The 15,037-nt window shown below is 42.1% G+C and overlaps 1 protein-coding gene across 3 annotated transcripts in view; it reads left to right on the top strand.

Annotated features, from left to right (window-relative positions):
• Window positions 1-15,037, top strand: part of LOC121933491 (G protein-coupled receptor kinase 5-like) — a 63,999-nt gene that overhangs the window by 1,312 nt on the left and 47,650 nt on the right. The gene's annotated exons all lie outside the window — the stretch shown is intronic.

Raw genomic sequence — 15,037 nt, forward strand, 5'->3', positions numbered from 1 at the left:
TACACTTCCAATTTCCCTTGTTTGATAACGTCCACAGAGTGATGCCAGAGGATGGAGCCAGGGGAGTTAAAGTGTTGTCAAACTGCATCAATTCTGCAATGTGGCTGGGAGAGAGTTGGAGGAAGAGGAAGGGGTTCTGCTATGGCTTGGAGATTTCATTTAAGCAGAAAAGGAAGGGGAGAAAATGTTGGACTCTGCTTCTGACCCTCTGTGTGTTTGTGTGTCTGATTTTTCTGGTTGGGTTTTGTGTCCCTTGATGATGAGGAAACTTGGTCTGTTGTGATCTTGAAAAGATCCATGCCCTTCCTGGAAGAAGTGTGGTTACATGGTTCTCCAATGCTTATTTACACCACCATAGGGTTTTTAAATCTTCTTTACAACTACCTTGCAAGGTTGGCCCTGGTTTTGACCCTGAGGAAAGCAATGTTGATTTGAAGAGCTCTTGGACCCTAATGTTGGTGGACTCTTATTATGATCATCATCATTATCATCATCAGTTTTGAGAAGTATGTTTATTATTTAAGGGAAAGTCTCTTTTTGAGTGTTTTAGCTTCATACATAAAATTCAAAACAATTAAAATCATTGAAAAACATTATCATTAAAAATATACAAAAGTGAGAAAACTAAGGTCCAAAACACACTGCGGAGCTCTTGGACCCTAATGTTGGCGGACTCTGTCATCATCATCATTATCATCATCCTATTGATAATTACAAGTTAAAATACAGGGTCAGTAGCATCATGAGAGCCAGCGTGGTGTAATGGTTTGAGTACTGTATATGCAGTTTTGAGAGCCAGTGTGGTGCAGTGGTTTGAACATTGCACTATGACTCTGGAGAGCAGGGTTCGAATCCCCGCTGAGGCATGAAACCTACCTTGGGCAAGTGTCACTCTCTCAGCCACAGAGGATTCATACCTTGATAGGCATATGTCTGATTCTATCCTAGCTGAACATGCAAAGCTACAACTGAGAACAACTTCTTGTCCATTGGAATGAAAGGGCCAAAGGAGGAAGATGGGAAGCTGTGCTGAAATACTGCTTGTCCCCGCATGACCTCTGTAAAAAACCACCACATAGTTCCTGAATTCCTAAACCTTTTGTAACTGGGCTTGAGGCCTCCCAGAATGACTAATTTTGTTGGGAGTGAGAGCCATACATTTTATCTTTGCAGGTCTCCAAAACAAGGAACTGTCCTTCCCAGATGTGAAAAAGCCTCGGTTTAGTCCAAGGGGTAGGCATATAGGTGACAGCCAGCATGGCACAGTCATTTGAGTGTTGGACGGCGACTCTGGGGACCAGGGTTCAAATTCCTGCAGAGCCATGAAACCCACTGGGTGGCATGTCACACTTTCTCAGCCTCAGATGATGGAGATGGCAAACCCTCTCTGAACAAATCTTGCCCCAAAAACAAACCAACCTGTGATGGGGTCGCCATAAGTCGGAAGAGAGGACACACAGCAGCGACAACAAAAGCATGTGGGTGGCATGGGAACAGAGATGATTCCCATGGGGTCTTTTACTACGCTAGAGACATCCATAGGGACTGTGGGATGTTGCCTTAGATTAGAAGCATAGAAGTGCAGTTGGAAGGAATCATAAAACCCATCTAACTTAACTCTGCCAGTGCAGGAATCTACCATTAAAGTAACTTTGAGAGATGGACACCCCATCTCTGTTTTGACAAAATGCAATGGAGATAAGTATACTGTACTCCCTTCTGAGGCTTAACAGCTCCAGTCGCCAAGAAGTTCTTCCTAATCTTTGGTTGGAATCGCCTTCGCTGTAGTTTGAACCCATTGGCTTGGATCCTGGCCTCTGGAGCAGCAGAAAACAAGTTTGCTCCATTTTCCACATGGCTGTCCTTCAGATAGTTGAAGATGGCTATTACCGTTCTATTGAAACGGACCATTGGTTAATCTAGCCTGATGTTGTGGACGCAATGCTGTTTCAGAGATGTTCTTTAAAATTATTTATCCAAATTTGCTGACTTCCTTGTTTTGGAGCTGGGAGGAATGCCCTAGTAGTACTCAAAGTTTGGGATGTAAATTTGCATGTAACATAAAACTCATGTTCTTCCTTTTCCCCCTCCAGCGTACATGCAAAGGTAAGTTCAGAAGCTTTCCCTTCTGTTTTAAGTTAAATGCAGCTTGCCATGTCATCTGTTCAAATCACAAAAACATACATATGTTCATTCTAACTAGGCACAGCTACACTTTTGATCTGTACCCTGAGTTTTGGAGAATTCTTATCGAAAGAGATGTCTTCTGTTAGAGTAAGTCATGAGCACTAGAAATCTCCATCGTGTGCAGATGTACAGTAGATATGTACATATCTACAGTAGATATGTATTCATACCTATATCAGGCATTAACACAACACAGGGATGAAATCAGGAATGAACCTAAGTACCGAGATTCTCATAGATATGTGAACACAGTTAAAGTGTGAATACACACACACCCCAACAAACTGGAGTGAATTTCAATTGTGGTTTCTTTGAGACAAGCCGTCATCCAACATGTGGTTTACATGTTTCTACAGCTTGTAGAACTATCAATAAATAACCACAAATAAATTACAAATTAGAAGATCAACTCTGGATACAGTGTTACAGCTATTGGAATACCTTATTGTTTATTTGGTAACATTATTTGCTATAGCCATCAGGAAATGATGAGGAGATAACCTTGGATGCTATATATCTTGTCTTCTGGTGGGGATGCAAGAGTGCCATTGATAATGTGCCCCAGATAGCAAAATGTCCTGGGGCCCATTCACACTATGTAAATATAGCACTCTGCTTCCATTTTAACTGCCATAGTTTTATCCTATGGAATTCTGGGATTTGGAGTTTTGGGGGCAGCATTTAGAATTCTCAGTTAGAGGCCTCTGATGTTTCACTGAATTACAAACCCCAGGATCCCATAGGTCCGGATGTTGCCATGGCAGTTAAAATGGAATATAATGCAATAATTGTGTAGTGTGAATAGGCCCTAGGCCAGCCCTGCTTTATTGCTGTTGACTTTATTGTTGTTAAGCCCTTAGCACATGCTTTATTGTAGTCACTTCTCTTGAATCAATCCCAACTCATGGCAACCCTGTGGATAAGATATGTCTAAGACTCTTGTCCTCCACTGCTCTGCTCAGGTCTTCCAAATTCATGCCTGTTCCATGATTGACATGTGGCATCTGGGCTTCCTCTCTTTCTACTACCTTTCCTGGCATTATTGTCTTTTCCAATGAGGCATGCCTTCTCATGATGTGGTCAATGTATAACAGCCTTAGTTTGACCATCTTGGCTTTCAGGGATAGATCAGGCCTGATCTGTTCAAGGACCCATTTGTTTGTCTTTTTGGCTGTCCATGGTATCCTCTTCTGCAGCACTCCATCAGTTACGCTGGTGTTCAGTAAAAGCCCAGTGTCCTTTCGACCGCTACATCCTAGTTCTGCTGCTCCCATTCTCATTGCAGACTTTGCTTACTATGATACATAGATCGGTGACATTCAATGCAGGGAAACTCCGGTTTAAATTCAGAGATGGTTGTCTGTGGTAAGGAAAGACTAGGCGTGGGCACAATAAGCATTGTCTTGATTTCCTCCACCTGCAACACATTTGCTATACATCTGCGCAGGATGACAATGTCTAGCGCTTGTGACTAGAAGAGACCGTCTTTTTACCAGAATCTTGACTTCCTGCCTGTGCTTTTCCCAACCCTCGCGTTTTGTAAGTTCACTTGCACAGTTAATATAAGAATAGACGCTGTAGAATGCACTGAAAACTCTCCTCTTTGATGGAACAAAACAAAGAAACCTCTACAATAAGCAGCGCTGAACTGACTCATCTATTTAACTGATATCTTGCCTTTCACCCAAGGAGGAGTCAAAGCAACATACACTGTTGAAATAGCTAAAACGGACTGTAATACAATTTTTTCTAAGGTGGACCGATCAAGGGGTTTTCTTGGCAAGTTTATTCAGAAGGGAGTTGCCAATGGTCATCCAGTGGGTTTATATGGTCAAGCAGAGATTCAAACCCTGGTCTCCATAGTTCAACACTCAGACCACTACACCATGCTGGCTCTATGACTTCTGTGCCGCTTGGAAATATCCAACCAGGGTAAACGAGTGAGACAGGAACTGTATTCAAACACTCCCTTCTTAGTGAAAGCTGGTGGTAACCTGCTTGGAAAAGTCAAAAAGTACTTTTTCCAGACTGTACCCTTGACAAGTTGTAGGGGTTTCCCCTCCCCCCTTAAAAAACCATGATCTAGAATCAATCCTTTATCTCCCTGATGGAGAATCCACTGACCTTATGTAGGTGACACTGATAGGCTGTACTTGTTGCTCATTTGTCAGGTGAGTTATTTTGAGCTGCTGCTTACCTGGAGGTAAATATCACAATTAACCTATTGGCTCTGCAGTTGAAAGAGGGCAATGTGAGTTTCTAGTGTATTTGCAGTCTATGGAAAATAACAGTCTCCATCTTACTGTTCTTTTGAGGGTGGAGGCGATAAGGCTGTTCAGAAACACTTTGCACAGCACTATAGAAACAATTACCCTGTGAGTGGTTTTCTGTGTTTACTTGGGCATGGCCCTGCTCTTCTGAACCCTGTGGCATGGCAATGTGGATAACAGTCCTGTGGTGTGAGCAATCTCCCCTCACCTTCATTTTTGGCTGTCAGAGTCTCTTTGTCAGAGCTTGCCCTACCATCAAGCAGAGTGAGCAAACTGCCTTATACGTCAGATGCTTGGAGTTATACGCCAAGTAGGAATGGAGAGAATATTTTTAAATGTTCAAAAATTGGTTGAAAAACATGTTTCCTGAAACCCTTACAAGAGGAATCTTTGCAGTTCAGGACGTATCATGGTTGTTTTGCACAGAAATTAGCATTTTCTGCACAGGAAAGAGCCTTTCCTGTGCAGAAAATAATATTTCTGTGGAGGAAAGGCTCTTTCCTGTGCAGTTAACAGCATTTTCTTGCAAAACAACCACATGCAAATTTTTGCACAGAGTCCCGGATAGTCTTAGTAAAACCGAATCCTTGTCACCATTTCTCACACTGGGAAGGGACTTGCTAAAAGCACTTGTTGCTTCTTCTGAGATGAAAAGTAGTGAAGAATTACATCCCTAAAGAGACAGGGATGTTGGTGAAAAGGTCCCACTGTGTTACACAGTTACACTATAAGGCCTTAAAAAGCGCCTTGGATTAAATTTATTCTAAATGGTGTTTAATTTGTTACAGTACTTTAGTAAAAAAAACCCTCGCTGGGATGCAGGTGAAAATGCATTTCGTGATTTCACTCCTTTCTCCTATCTCTGTTTTAAGCCTGAAGAAAACAGTCACATGAATTTGGTAAACCCCATTTCTCACCTGTCCTTTCACTGAGCTGATTGTAGGTGAAACATGAATGTACTCCACACACACACACACCATCCATGCCTTCAATTTTTGCTTCCCTCCTTGTACCCTCTCCTCTTTTCTCTTCCTCCAGTGTCAGAGGAGGAGTGAGATCCTTGTCTAAGCACATTTACGCTCTTGTAGCTGATAAGGCTGAAAACCTTTCTGCTTTCAGAAAGCCTAGCCTTAATATGGCTTTTTAATCAGCATTGTCATTTTATTTTCAAGTAGTTAACAATAGGAGCATTTTCAGCCATCCTTTCATGGCTCATGAATATCAGTGCAGTGAAGTGTAAGTTGTGTAAGGTTTCCTTTGTGTGTTGTTTCTCCCTCTGAAATGATGAGAGAAGCCAGCATCTGTCTGGCCTGATGCCACCTGCCATCCAGTAACTGTGTGGGATTGGAACAACAGGGCAGAAATGATCAGGAGATCACCGTGTGCCCAAAAGGAGCAAGGAATAACATTAACTGAAAGTTTCCTATACAACAAGTTGTCATTGGTCTGCAGTTTCCATCAGTCATATACATGTGCATCTATGTGGGCATACAAGGATGGATAGAGATAGTGTGGGAAGCTTGGTTCTTCCAGATGTTTTGGACCTCCATTCCACAAATCCCCAGCCAGCATGGCTAATAGAAAGGGATTATGGACATTACTATCCAAAACCTTGAAAAGCCCATAGGCTGCCATTGGACAGAAAAAGGTTCTAACCCAATCTTTCCTCGCCTTTGCTAATTTTCTATATTCATTGTGTGTTTGTCATTTAACAGTATGTTTAAAAATATAGTTGTCCACTTGTTGTCTGAAATGGGATATTGCCAGCTCCCATTTCATCCTGTTCCTTCCGTGGACTGGTCCTCAGGCTTACTCTGGAGGATTAGCATGTTGTATTCCTTGCTTTTCCACAGTGGGAATCACACACAATCTTCACTATTGCTCAGCTGCAGTCCCTCTGCAGCAGAGAAATAGTGGCACTGCCAGCTTCCACCTCTCTCTTTTGGTTCAAAGTCCACCTCAAACCTCCTCTTTTCCCATCTGTTTTCGGACAGCCTGCCAGCCCTAGAGGAAGTAACATTCTTAAGCATTTCCATCCATGGGAAGATGATATGCCATTTACAATGAGGCTGCTAGACCAGAGATGAGAAGTTTGTCTTTTACTGATGTAGGCCACATTTCTGCAAGGTGATCTATTGGGCTCAGACAGCGAACAACCCACAACTGTTACTTTCCCTCTTAGACAACCCTTTCTCCATAGCCTCCAACCTTTTACGTATGGAAATTGAGAGCTGTGTGGCCAGGCAATGTTAGAGTGTTGTCAAGATGGCAGAAGTTATTAATGCCATAATAAATGATTGATTGAAAGTTATTAATGAAGACGAGCATGCTAGCTCAGACAGGCTGCCATGGTTTGCATTGGTCTGAATCTATCAGGAAGGGCAAGATTCCACCCTTCCTCTCGCCAAAGCTGAATTAACTGAGTGCAAACTTATTTTTGCACTTTGATCTCATTTTGCAGCAATGAAAGTAAGCCAAAGCAGGAGGAGGAGGAGAGAAACTGGGACATTTTGAAAGCATCTGAAAATGTATGATGGCAGAGGAATTAATTGGGACTGTTCCTGCCAAATTAAGAGAGTTTGAGGATATGTTTCTTCTCCTCTGTCAAAGTGCAATACAGGCTACAGTGGAAAGACAGACCGTTCTCTTACCAGAGGTCTCATCTCATTGGGATTTTGACATTAAGTATCAGGGATGATATTTACAAAGGGCCATAGGTTCCCCACTGTCTCTATAACCTTTCAGTTCAGGGGTTTTGCACTTGTGTGCCTTTAAATTGTCGCCCCGATAATCCCAACATTGCTTCACAAGTAGCTGAACTCCCAGCACTTCTGCCTGTTTGGCGAAGGCATGAGAGAGCGGGAGGATAGTAGTTCAGGGAGGAAGGGTTTGTCTTTGCAACATTTCCTGTCTTTTGCTAACTTTAATGCAAGCATGTCCTGTGGGGACAGCTTTGACAGTACTAGTATTGCCACTATATATATGAATAAGGGACAGTTGAAATTCATGACTTGCAGAGTCGGCAGTCAGAAAGCAGCAGTTGACAAGTTTGTGTTCTATCTAAATTCCAAAGGAAAGGATTGATGTCAGTTAACCTAACCATGTGCTTCTTTCAAAAAAAATTAGCATATTGTCTACATTTGTTGTTGTGTGCCTTCAAATCATTTTAAAATTATGATGACCCTAAGGCAAACCTATCATGAGGTTTTCTGGGGCTGAGAGTGTGTGACTCAGCCAAGGCCAACCAGTGGGTTTCCATGGTTGAGTTGGAAATCGAACCCTGTTCTCTAGAGTCATAGTCCAACACTAAAGCTACTAGCTCACACTGGCTTTGTCCACATTCATACATGAATATCTGCTTTTAGGAAGGGCTCATAGCCCAAAATACAGGAATTTTTGACATCATAGTCTGTCTGTATAAAAGGAATAACTTTCCAGCCCTCAGATAGGAGACATCCTTTATAACAATGGACACTTGCCAATCCTATAAAGGATAAGTTTTTGAGCCTTCAAATAAGGGACATATATCCCTTGTAATAAAGGGCAAGCTTTCCAGTCCTAAAAGCACTTAGATAAATTATATCCCTTACAATAAGGGACAGTTAGTGACTTGAGCTGATATCAAGAAATACTTGGACCGAGTAGCTCTCTCAATCTCTCTCTCTCTCTCAGGTTTGTTCATTTAACAGATGGAAGAAATTGTACGACTTGCCATGTGGTGCGTGGGCTTATTTTCTCCCTTCTCCCCTGTGACAGTTTTATTTTACATTCAACAGCTTGTCTGGTTTCAAAGATCACCTGTGGTAGAAGGGAAGTAAGGTTTGATGTGTCTTCTTTGTTGGGTTTCTTCTCCTTCCTTTAAAAACATTTACGTGACACACAGACAGAGCACCCAGCTGGCTTTTGATGGGAATATGTTGGTGCCAGAAATGAGCTGTCACTTTCAGGGACCTGTGGAGCTGCTTTTGAAAGTGGCAGTTGGGCTCAAGACTGGCAGGCAAGCAGATAGGCATGATGAATTGTTGCCTACTTCCAGGAGCATTTGTACATCTGCTTGTTTAATGGGCTACGTAAATAATGATTGCAGTCTTTGCTTCTTTTAGGATGTTTCTTTTTGCATTATTTCCAAGGAAACTCAATTATAGTAGTAGTAGCCTTGATTTTCTTTTGTGCCTGATCATTTTTCCAGATGCTTTTAAAGGGAGTCAACTACATGGCAATCTTGGTCTAAACTGGCTTGATCATTTCATGAGAGTCTCCCAGCCCTTGTGTGATGCAGAAGGACTTGCTTTGGGGTGTGTATATAGGTGCCTTCAACTGTACTTATGGCGATCTCATGAATTTCATAGGCTTTTCTTAGGCAAGGATTACAGTACTCAGAGGTGGTTTTGTCAGTTCCTTCCTATTAAACGTAGCCTACAGAAGCTGGTGATAGCCCTGTGATAGCTGAAGTCAGGACTGTAGCTAAGGGGGGACATGTGGAGACTTTGGTGATATTTTAGCTTCCTTTCAAGCTATACTTTTTTATCCTTTTTCATGTGGCCATTTCAGGGCAAGTATGCAATTCTGAAACTGCCCATTAAGGAATAGTGTAATGTCAACAACTTTCCATTTAATAGATTGTTTGTGTATTGCTTGCATTTATGTCCTAGCTCCTTTACATCAGTCTTTCATCTTCCTAGACCTTGGATCAAGAAATAGTTAATAGGCCATTGAGGAAGAAAAACAGGTTTAGATTGTAAGATGGTTTGTGAAACAAATGGTACTTCCTCTTCCTTTTGGAGGGAGCTTATGCTCTAGATGTTTTGAAAGAAAAGACATGGGTGGACATGTCTGTTTCTACATATCCCACTCAGACAGAAGTGCAATTTTTTTCACTTTTTAAAAACCAAGTGAAGCACTGTTCTCTAGGGATCATAATTGGGTTTTGTTGGAGGGGGAAAGGTTGGTGTAGTATTTAGAATGGATGTGACAAACCCAGAACTCCACAACTGCTTTGTGGCTCTTGTTCTAAGTTCAAAATCCCTGCACAAGTTTCAGATCTCTGCAAGAGTCATTCAAAGAGAAAGGGGAGATGAATAGGAAGGAAGAAGAGGAGGTGAGTGTGAGTGTGAGAGAAAGAAAGAAAGAAAGAAAGAAAGAAAGAGAATGTAATGGGTTTACTGACTTTTCATTCTGTATCCACTCACAATTCACTTCACCCTGCTTATTTTTGGCATATGTTCCACCTACAAATCTAGAATCATAGACTTGGAAGGGATTGCAAGGACCATGTAGTCCAACCTTCTGCCATGCAGACATACATAACTAAAACATTTCTGAAAGATGTTCATCCAAACTCTGTTTAAAGACCTTGAAAGAAGGAAAGTCCACCCTGCTCTGAAGCAGTCTATTCCACAGTCAAACCATTATAATAAAATTCTTCCTAATGTTTAGGTGGAATCTCTTTTTGATAATTTGAATGCAGCCCTCCACAGGGGGAGAAAGAGGCTGTCTAGGTCTTGATTAAGAGTACAGTCACCTCTCCGTTTTTGCGGGGATCCGTTCTGGACTCCCTGCGAAAATGAAAAATCGCCAATATTCAAGCCACATTGGTTTGAATGGCAATGCGTAACCCGTTTTGTCATCCTCCGTTTGCCGCTTGCAAATGGGCGAGGGACATGACCTCCAACTCCATGAAAATGAAGGGGTGAGTGTTTTAGATTCAAATCTTTATGCAGCTTATCAGGTAACATTGCACTGGTCAGCCTAACCTACTTTGCTTAGTTTTTGTGAGGATACAGTGAGAGAATGGTTGCAGATGATCATGTATGCCATCTTGAGCTCCTCAGAATAGATGTGGGATACCAATGTAATAATGTAAATATTGCATGAGAGTCAGCATAGTGTAGTGGCTTGAATGTTGGACTGTGACGAGGAGACCAGGGTTTGATTCCCTGCTCAGGTGAAGGCAAACCTCCTCCCAACATATCTTGCCAAGAAGATGCCATGATAGGGTTGCCGTAAGTCAGAAATGACTTGAAGGCACACAACAATAACAAAATATTGTATGTAGGAATTTCTGATCAATGGAAAGGTCCTTAGCCTCCATTGTCAGAGTGTCCTTTGAAGCTCCCGAACCTTCACTGTCAAGTTTCTCAATAAATACTATCCATCATGACAGCTTGGAAGGTCTGGCGTCAAACCTGAATCATATCTTGGAGGAGGTGAAGCACACCGACTGTTCTATCTTATCCAGGCCTCCAGCTGCAACATTTCTATCTCTTTTCACTCTAAGAACTTGGTCCAAAATAGGGTTTCCCCACGCTGCTCTGCAACCAATGTCACTCTGGACTTCCAAATCACAAGATTTGGTTTGTTACAGTATTAGGAAAAGTTGCCTTTTTGGCCACGGCTTGTGAGTTCTGTAAATTGGTAGTAAAAAATAAAATGAAAGTCTTTTCCAAATAGGTTATGCACTCTTCCTTTTTGCCTGCCTTGTTTCATTTTCCTATCAGAGTAAGAAGTCAATTCAACTGTATCTTTTACTTTCAATATATACTGCATGTACTCGACTATAAGTCAACCTCACATATAAGCTGAGAGCATGTTTTAGGAACAAAATTATGGATGTTGATATGACTCATAGATAAGTCGAGGGTAAAACGTGACAAAGGATGTAAAGGATAAAACAAAGGAAAACAGTGCCAAAGAACTTGCAAAATTCCAGCAGGCATAACTATTGTTGCCTTTCTTCGAGCAATGGTTCCTTTTGATAAAAAAATAAGAGTTAAAGTACAGTATACTTACCCATGGATAAGTCGACTTGGGATATATGGGTGAATTTTGTTACTAAAATTTTTAAACTTATACATGAATATATATATAGTATGTATTTTTTGCTTATTTGGGCAGATCCATGAATTCCACACATCCTCTCGGAAACACGAGTCAAGTGCTAGATTTCATTTTCAGCTTCGTGGTGAGCTTGGATTTTAAAAGTACTAGTTGTCCTCCAATGTCAACGTCAGTATATTGTAGAGCTACTGCTGTTAGAGTTGAAGCATGGATAGGTTTTGATTAGCAAGAATCATGACATCTTTTGCAATTCTCTGAGCTTATCTTTAGTCCTCACACTCTTGCTGGAGTGAGAGAATAAAGTTTCCCAGCAATGCTATGTTGTTATGATCCGTCCTTTTGTAATGGAAAATATTTGAGAAGAACTTGGTCTCCAATGAACAATTAAAAGCCATTTGCTTTACAAAAGAACTGCTCCTGGCAGAGAGGAAACCTGCTAGAACTGCTTTGTTGATCTGCCTGCATTTCTGCACTTGCCTTGGGGTCATAGCTATAATGTCATGCTGAATGCTTGTAGTTCAGCATTTACCACTGTGCCATTTGTGGGATCACAATGTACTGAATGCCAGGAACTTTCTAAAGGATGTTGTGAGACATCAGTGGGTTTCCTGTTCGGAGATGTGAATAGGAGAAGATGTGGCACGTTTTTTTTTGTGTGTGTGTGGCTGGGTTTGCAGAGTAGCTGCTGCAAAGCAGAGTGATGGATGACTTGGAGGTGATACCAAGGGCAGGAAAAATGTTTGAGGAGGCAGGTTATGCAGAAGAGGAATTCAAACTAGGCAGAAAAACAGTTTGTTGCTGTGTGACTTCAAGTTGTTTCTGACTTATGTCAATTTTAGGAGGACACCATTATGGGATTTTTGGGGGCTGAAAGTGTGTGGCTCAGCCAAGGTCACCTAGTAGGTTTCTATGGCCAAGTGGGAATTGAACCTTAATCTCTTGTTGTTGTTGTTGTTGTTGTGCCTTCAAGTCATTTTTACATACCCCTAAGTCTTGGTTTTCTTGGCAAGATTTGCTCAGAGGCGGCTTGCCATTGCCTTCCCTTGAGGCTGAGAAAGTGTGACTTGCCCAAGGTTACCCAGTGGGTTTCATGGTTGAGGTGGGAATTGATCCCTGGTCTCCAGAGTCATAGTCCAACACTCAAACCACTACGCAATGCTGGGACTCTTGAGGTGTAGTGAAATGCTCAAAGCACGGCACCACGTTGGTTCTGTATGATTCTAACTCTGCCAGATTTGGAAGATTAGCTCCTGATCCAAAATAACCTCCCTCAAACATGCCTAGCAGTAGCTGTGGCAGCTTTGCTCCAAGAGTGATTTGGTATTACTATTTCAAGAGCTGAAAATGCTACAGACTCTCCAATGCAGTGCCAGGTAATTCTGCAATGTGTTTTGGACTTATTGCCAGGTGCTGGTTTATACTGTTGATACCTGGCCAGTTGGGGCTCTGCATGATGCCAAGGTTGGATTACGGAACAGCAGGAGATAGTGGTGGTAGTGGTGTTTTCAGCCTGGAAAGTGTCGAGGCTTAAGCTTTTGTCATAATAATCTTGGCCATATGGAGGGAAGGAAATGTCTGTATTTCCTGTGAGGCCAGTGTGTTTTGAAAGACGTAATATTTCTAGAAGTGAAATACAGGTTTATACACGGGTGTGCATGCTTAAAAATGTATTTTTAAAAAGTAACTTTTTGCAAGAGTGGTTGATTGCTGGTAATGTTATAGTCATGTTTTATGCTTGGGTCTCTCTTATCTGGATTTCAGAAATAGTCCCTAAACGAAAACCTTTTTCATGAATGGCTGAGATAGCAATGCTTTCTGAGGTTCACTGCACACTGCACACATTACCTTTGGCCTATGTGTATAATGTGTAAGAAATGTCTCTGTGTCTCTGTGTGTGGGTAAGGTGTATGGAACACACACACACCCTCACACACACACACACACACACACATATGAATTTTGTATTTTGAATTTTGTAGTTAGGCTTGGGTCAAGCCCATCCCTGTTCATGCACTTGATTCAGATTTGGTGGAGACTCTTGAGCTCATTCTCAGGATGATGCTGGAAAGTTCCCCAACCTTAAAGACCAGGAGCATAAAACGGATAGGTTACAAGTCAAGCTATTTGTTCATGTAGCCTAGTATTGTCTGCTCAGACTGGTAGAAGATGTCCAGAGTTGTAGCTGGAGATAGCAAAAACCGAACCTGGGACCTTGTGCATGTGAAGAATATGTGCTTTTAACCCTGGGCTATATTCCCTCCCATAACCTGCTAACAACTACTGCACTTTTTGGTGGTCTGTTGTTACACATGTTGTATTACTATTCAGGCCTAACTATGGAGATCAGGTTAAAGGAAACTGCTTTGGGGGCCTTGAGCCTGCCTTAGGCAAACATCCCAAAAACAAACATTGCGGATGCCAGCTGGACAGAGACACCTGTAGCTATGTGTGCTCATGCTACAGGCATTGGTTAGACAGTGCTGTTGACTTTGCACAGACTTCAAAATGTTGCCTTTACTTAAGAGGGAAGAGGTGTGGATATGAGGCGGTCTCCATTATTACTAGGCAGAGTGAAGTGAGTGAGGCAGACCCACCACCCCCCAACCTATTTGGACTGGAACTCAAATTGGTGAGATGATTCCCTGAGTTTTAGCACCCCAAAAGTAATGTTTCCAAGCTCTGGAATGCAGTGAGGAAGTATGGAGTCCCTGCCACTGGTATTTAGTTTGCTAAGGCCTGACACACTTTCTCTCTGTAAGTGTGGCAGGGAGTGTGTCATAGTATGCTGAAGTTTGCAGATTGCATCACGAGTGTAGGCCTCCTAGCTTGCTCTGAGGACACAGAAAACATTTCAGCAGGAACATTTAAGTGAGTGGTCTGTTGGTCAAAGAGGAGGAGGAGGAAAGCAGCCTCAACATCACATCCTTGTGCACCACCCACAGTAAATGATGCAGTCTTTTCAGCACAGATGACAAATGTGGGTGTTGTTCCAAAGTGTAACATGGCCAGTCCAGTGTGTTAGGCTTTTCGCTTACCATGGCTCCTTGCTAACTGGCAATGTTGTGTCTTGCATCTTGCAAGCATGGGGTGAATTCTCTGGCTTCTTTCAGCATGCAGGAAGAGCTGGAGGGGGAGTCATTCTAGTGACTAGCTGAATTGGGTCACTGATATTATTTCATGGTATCTGCTTAGAACTAGATTTAAGAAACGACAACATAAAGAAATGATGAGCCTGCGGCACAGATCCTTGAACCGTTGTCAAGGATCACGAGTTTCCCTGGTTGGGTTCTGAGGATTTGCAGAGGGTGGGTCAAAGCAGGGCACCTATGTGACAAGAAAATTAATGAGGCCCTGCCTATATTTATCATCATTATTATCATTTATTTTATTAATAATATTTATAGGATCATAGAGTTGAAAGAGACCACAGGAACTATGCAGTCCAATCCCCTGCCATGCAGGGGTACACAATCAAAGCACTCCTGACCCATGCCACTGAGCCTCTGTTTAAAAGCCTCCAAAAAAGGAGACTCCACCACGTTCCAAGGCAGTGTATTCCTCTGTCGAACTGCTCTTACAGTTCTTCCTAATGTTTAGGTGGAATTTCTCTTCCCGTAGGGATCTGATGGCTCTGTCCATGCCCTCTGACCTGATGGTTTTATTTCACATGTGGATATTATCCAGTTTGAATTAAAACTTTGCTGAAATACAATCTCGAGTGTAATGGATCTAGAACAGTGATG

The sequence above is a fragment of the Sceloporus undulatus genome, chromosome 6 (assembly GCF_019175285.1).
Source record: "Sceloporus undulatus isolate JIND9_A2432 ecotype Alabama chromosome 6, SceUnd_v1.1, whole genome shotgun sequence".
NCBI lineage: Eukaryota > Metazoa > Chordata > Lepidosauria > Squamata > Phrynosomatidae > Sceloporus > Sceloporus undulatus.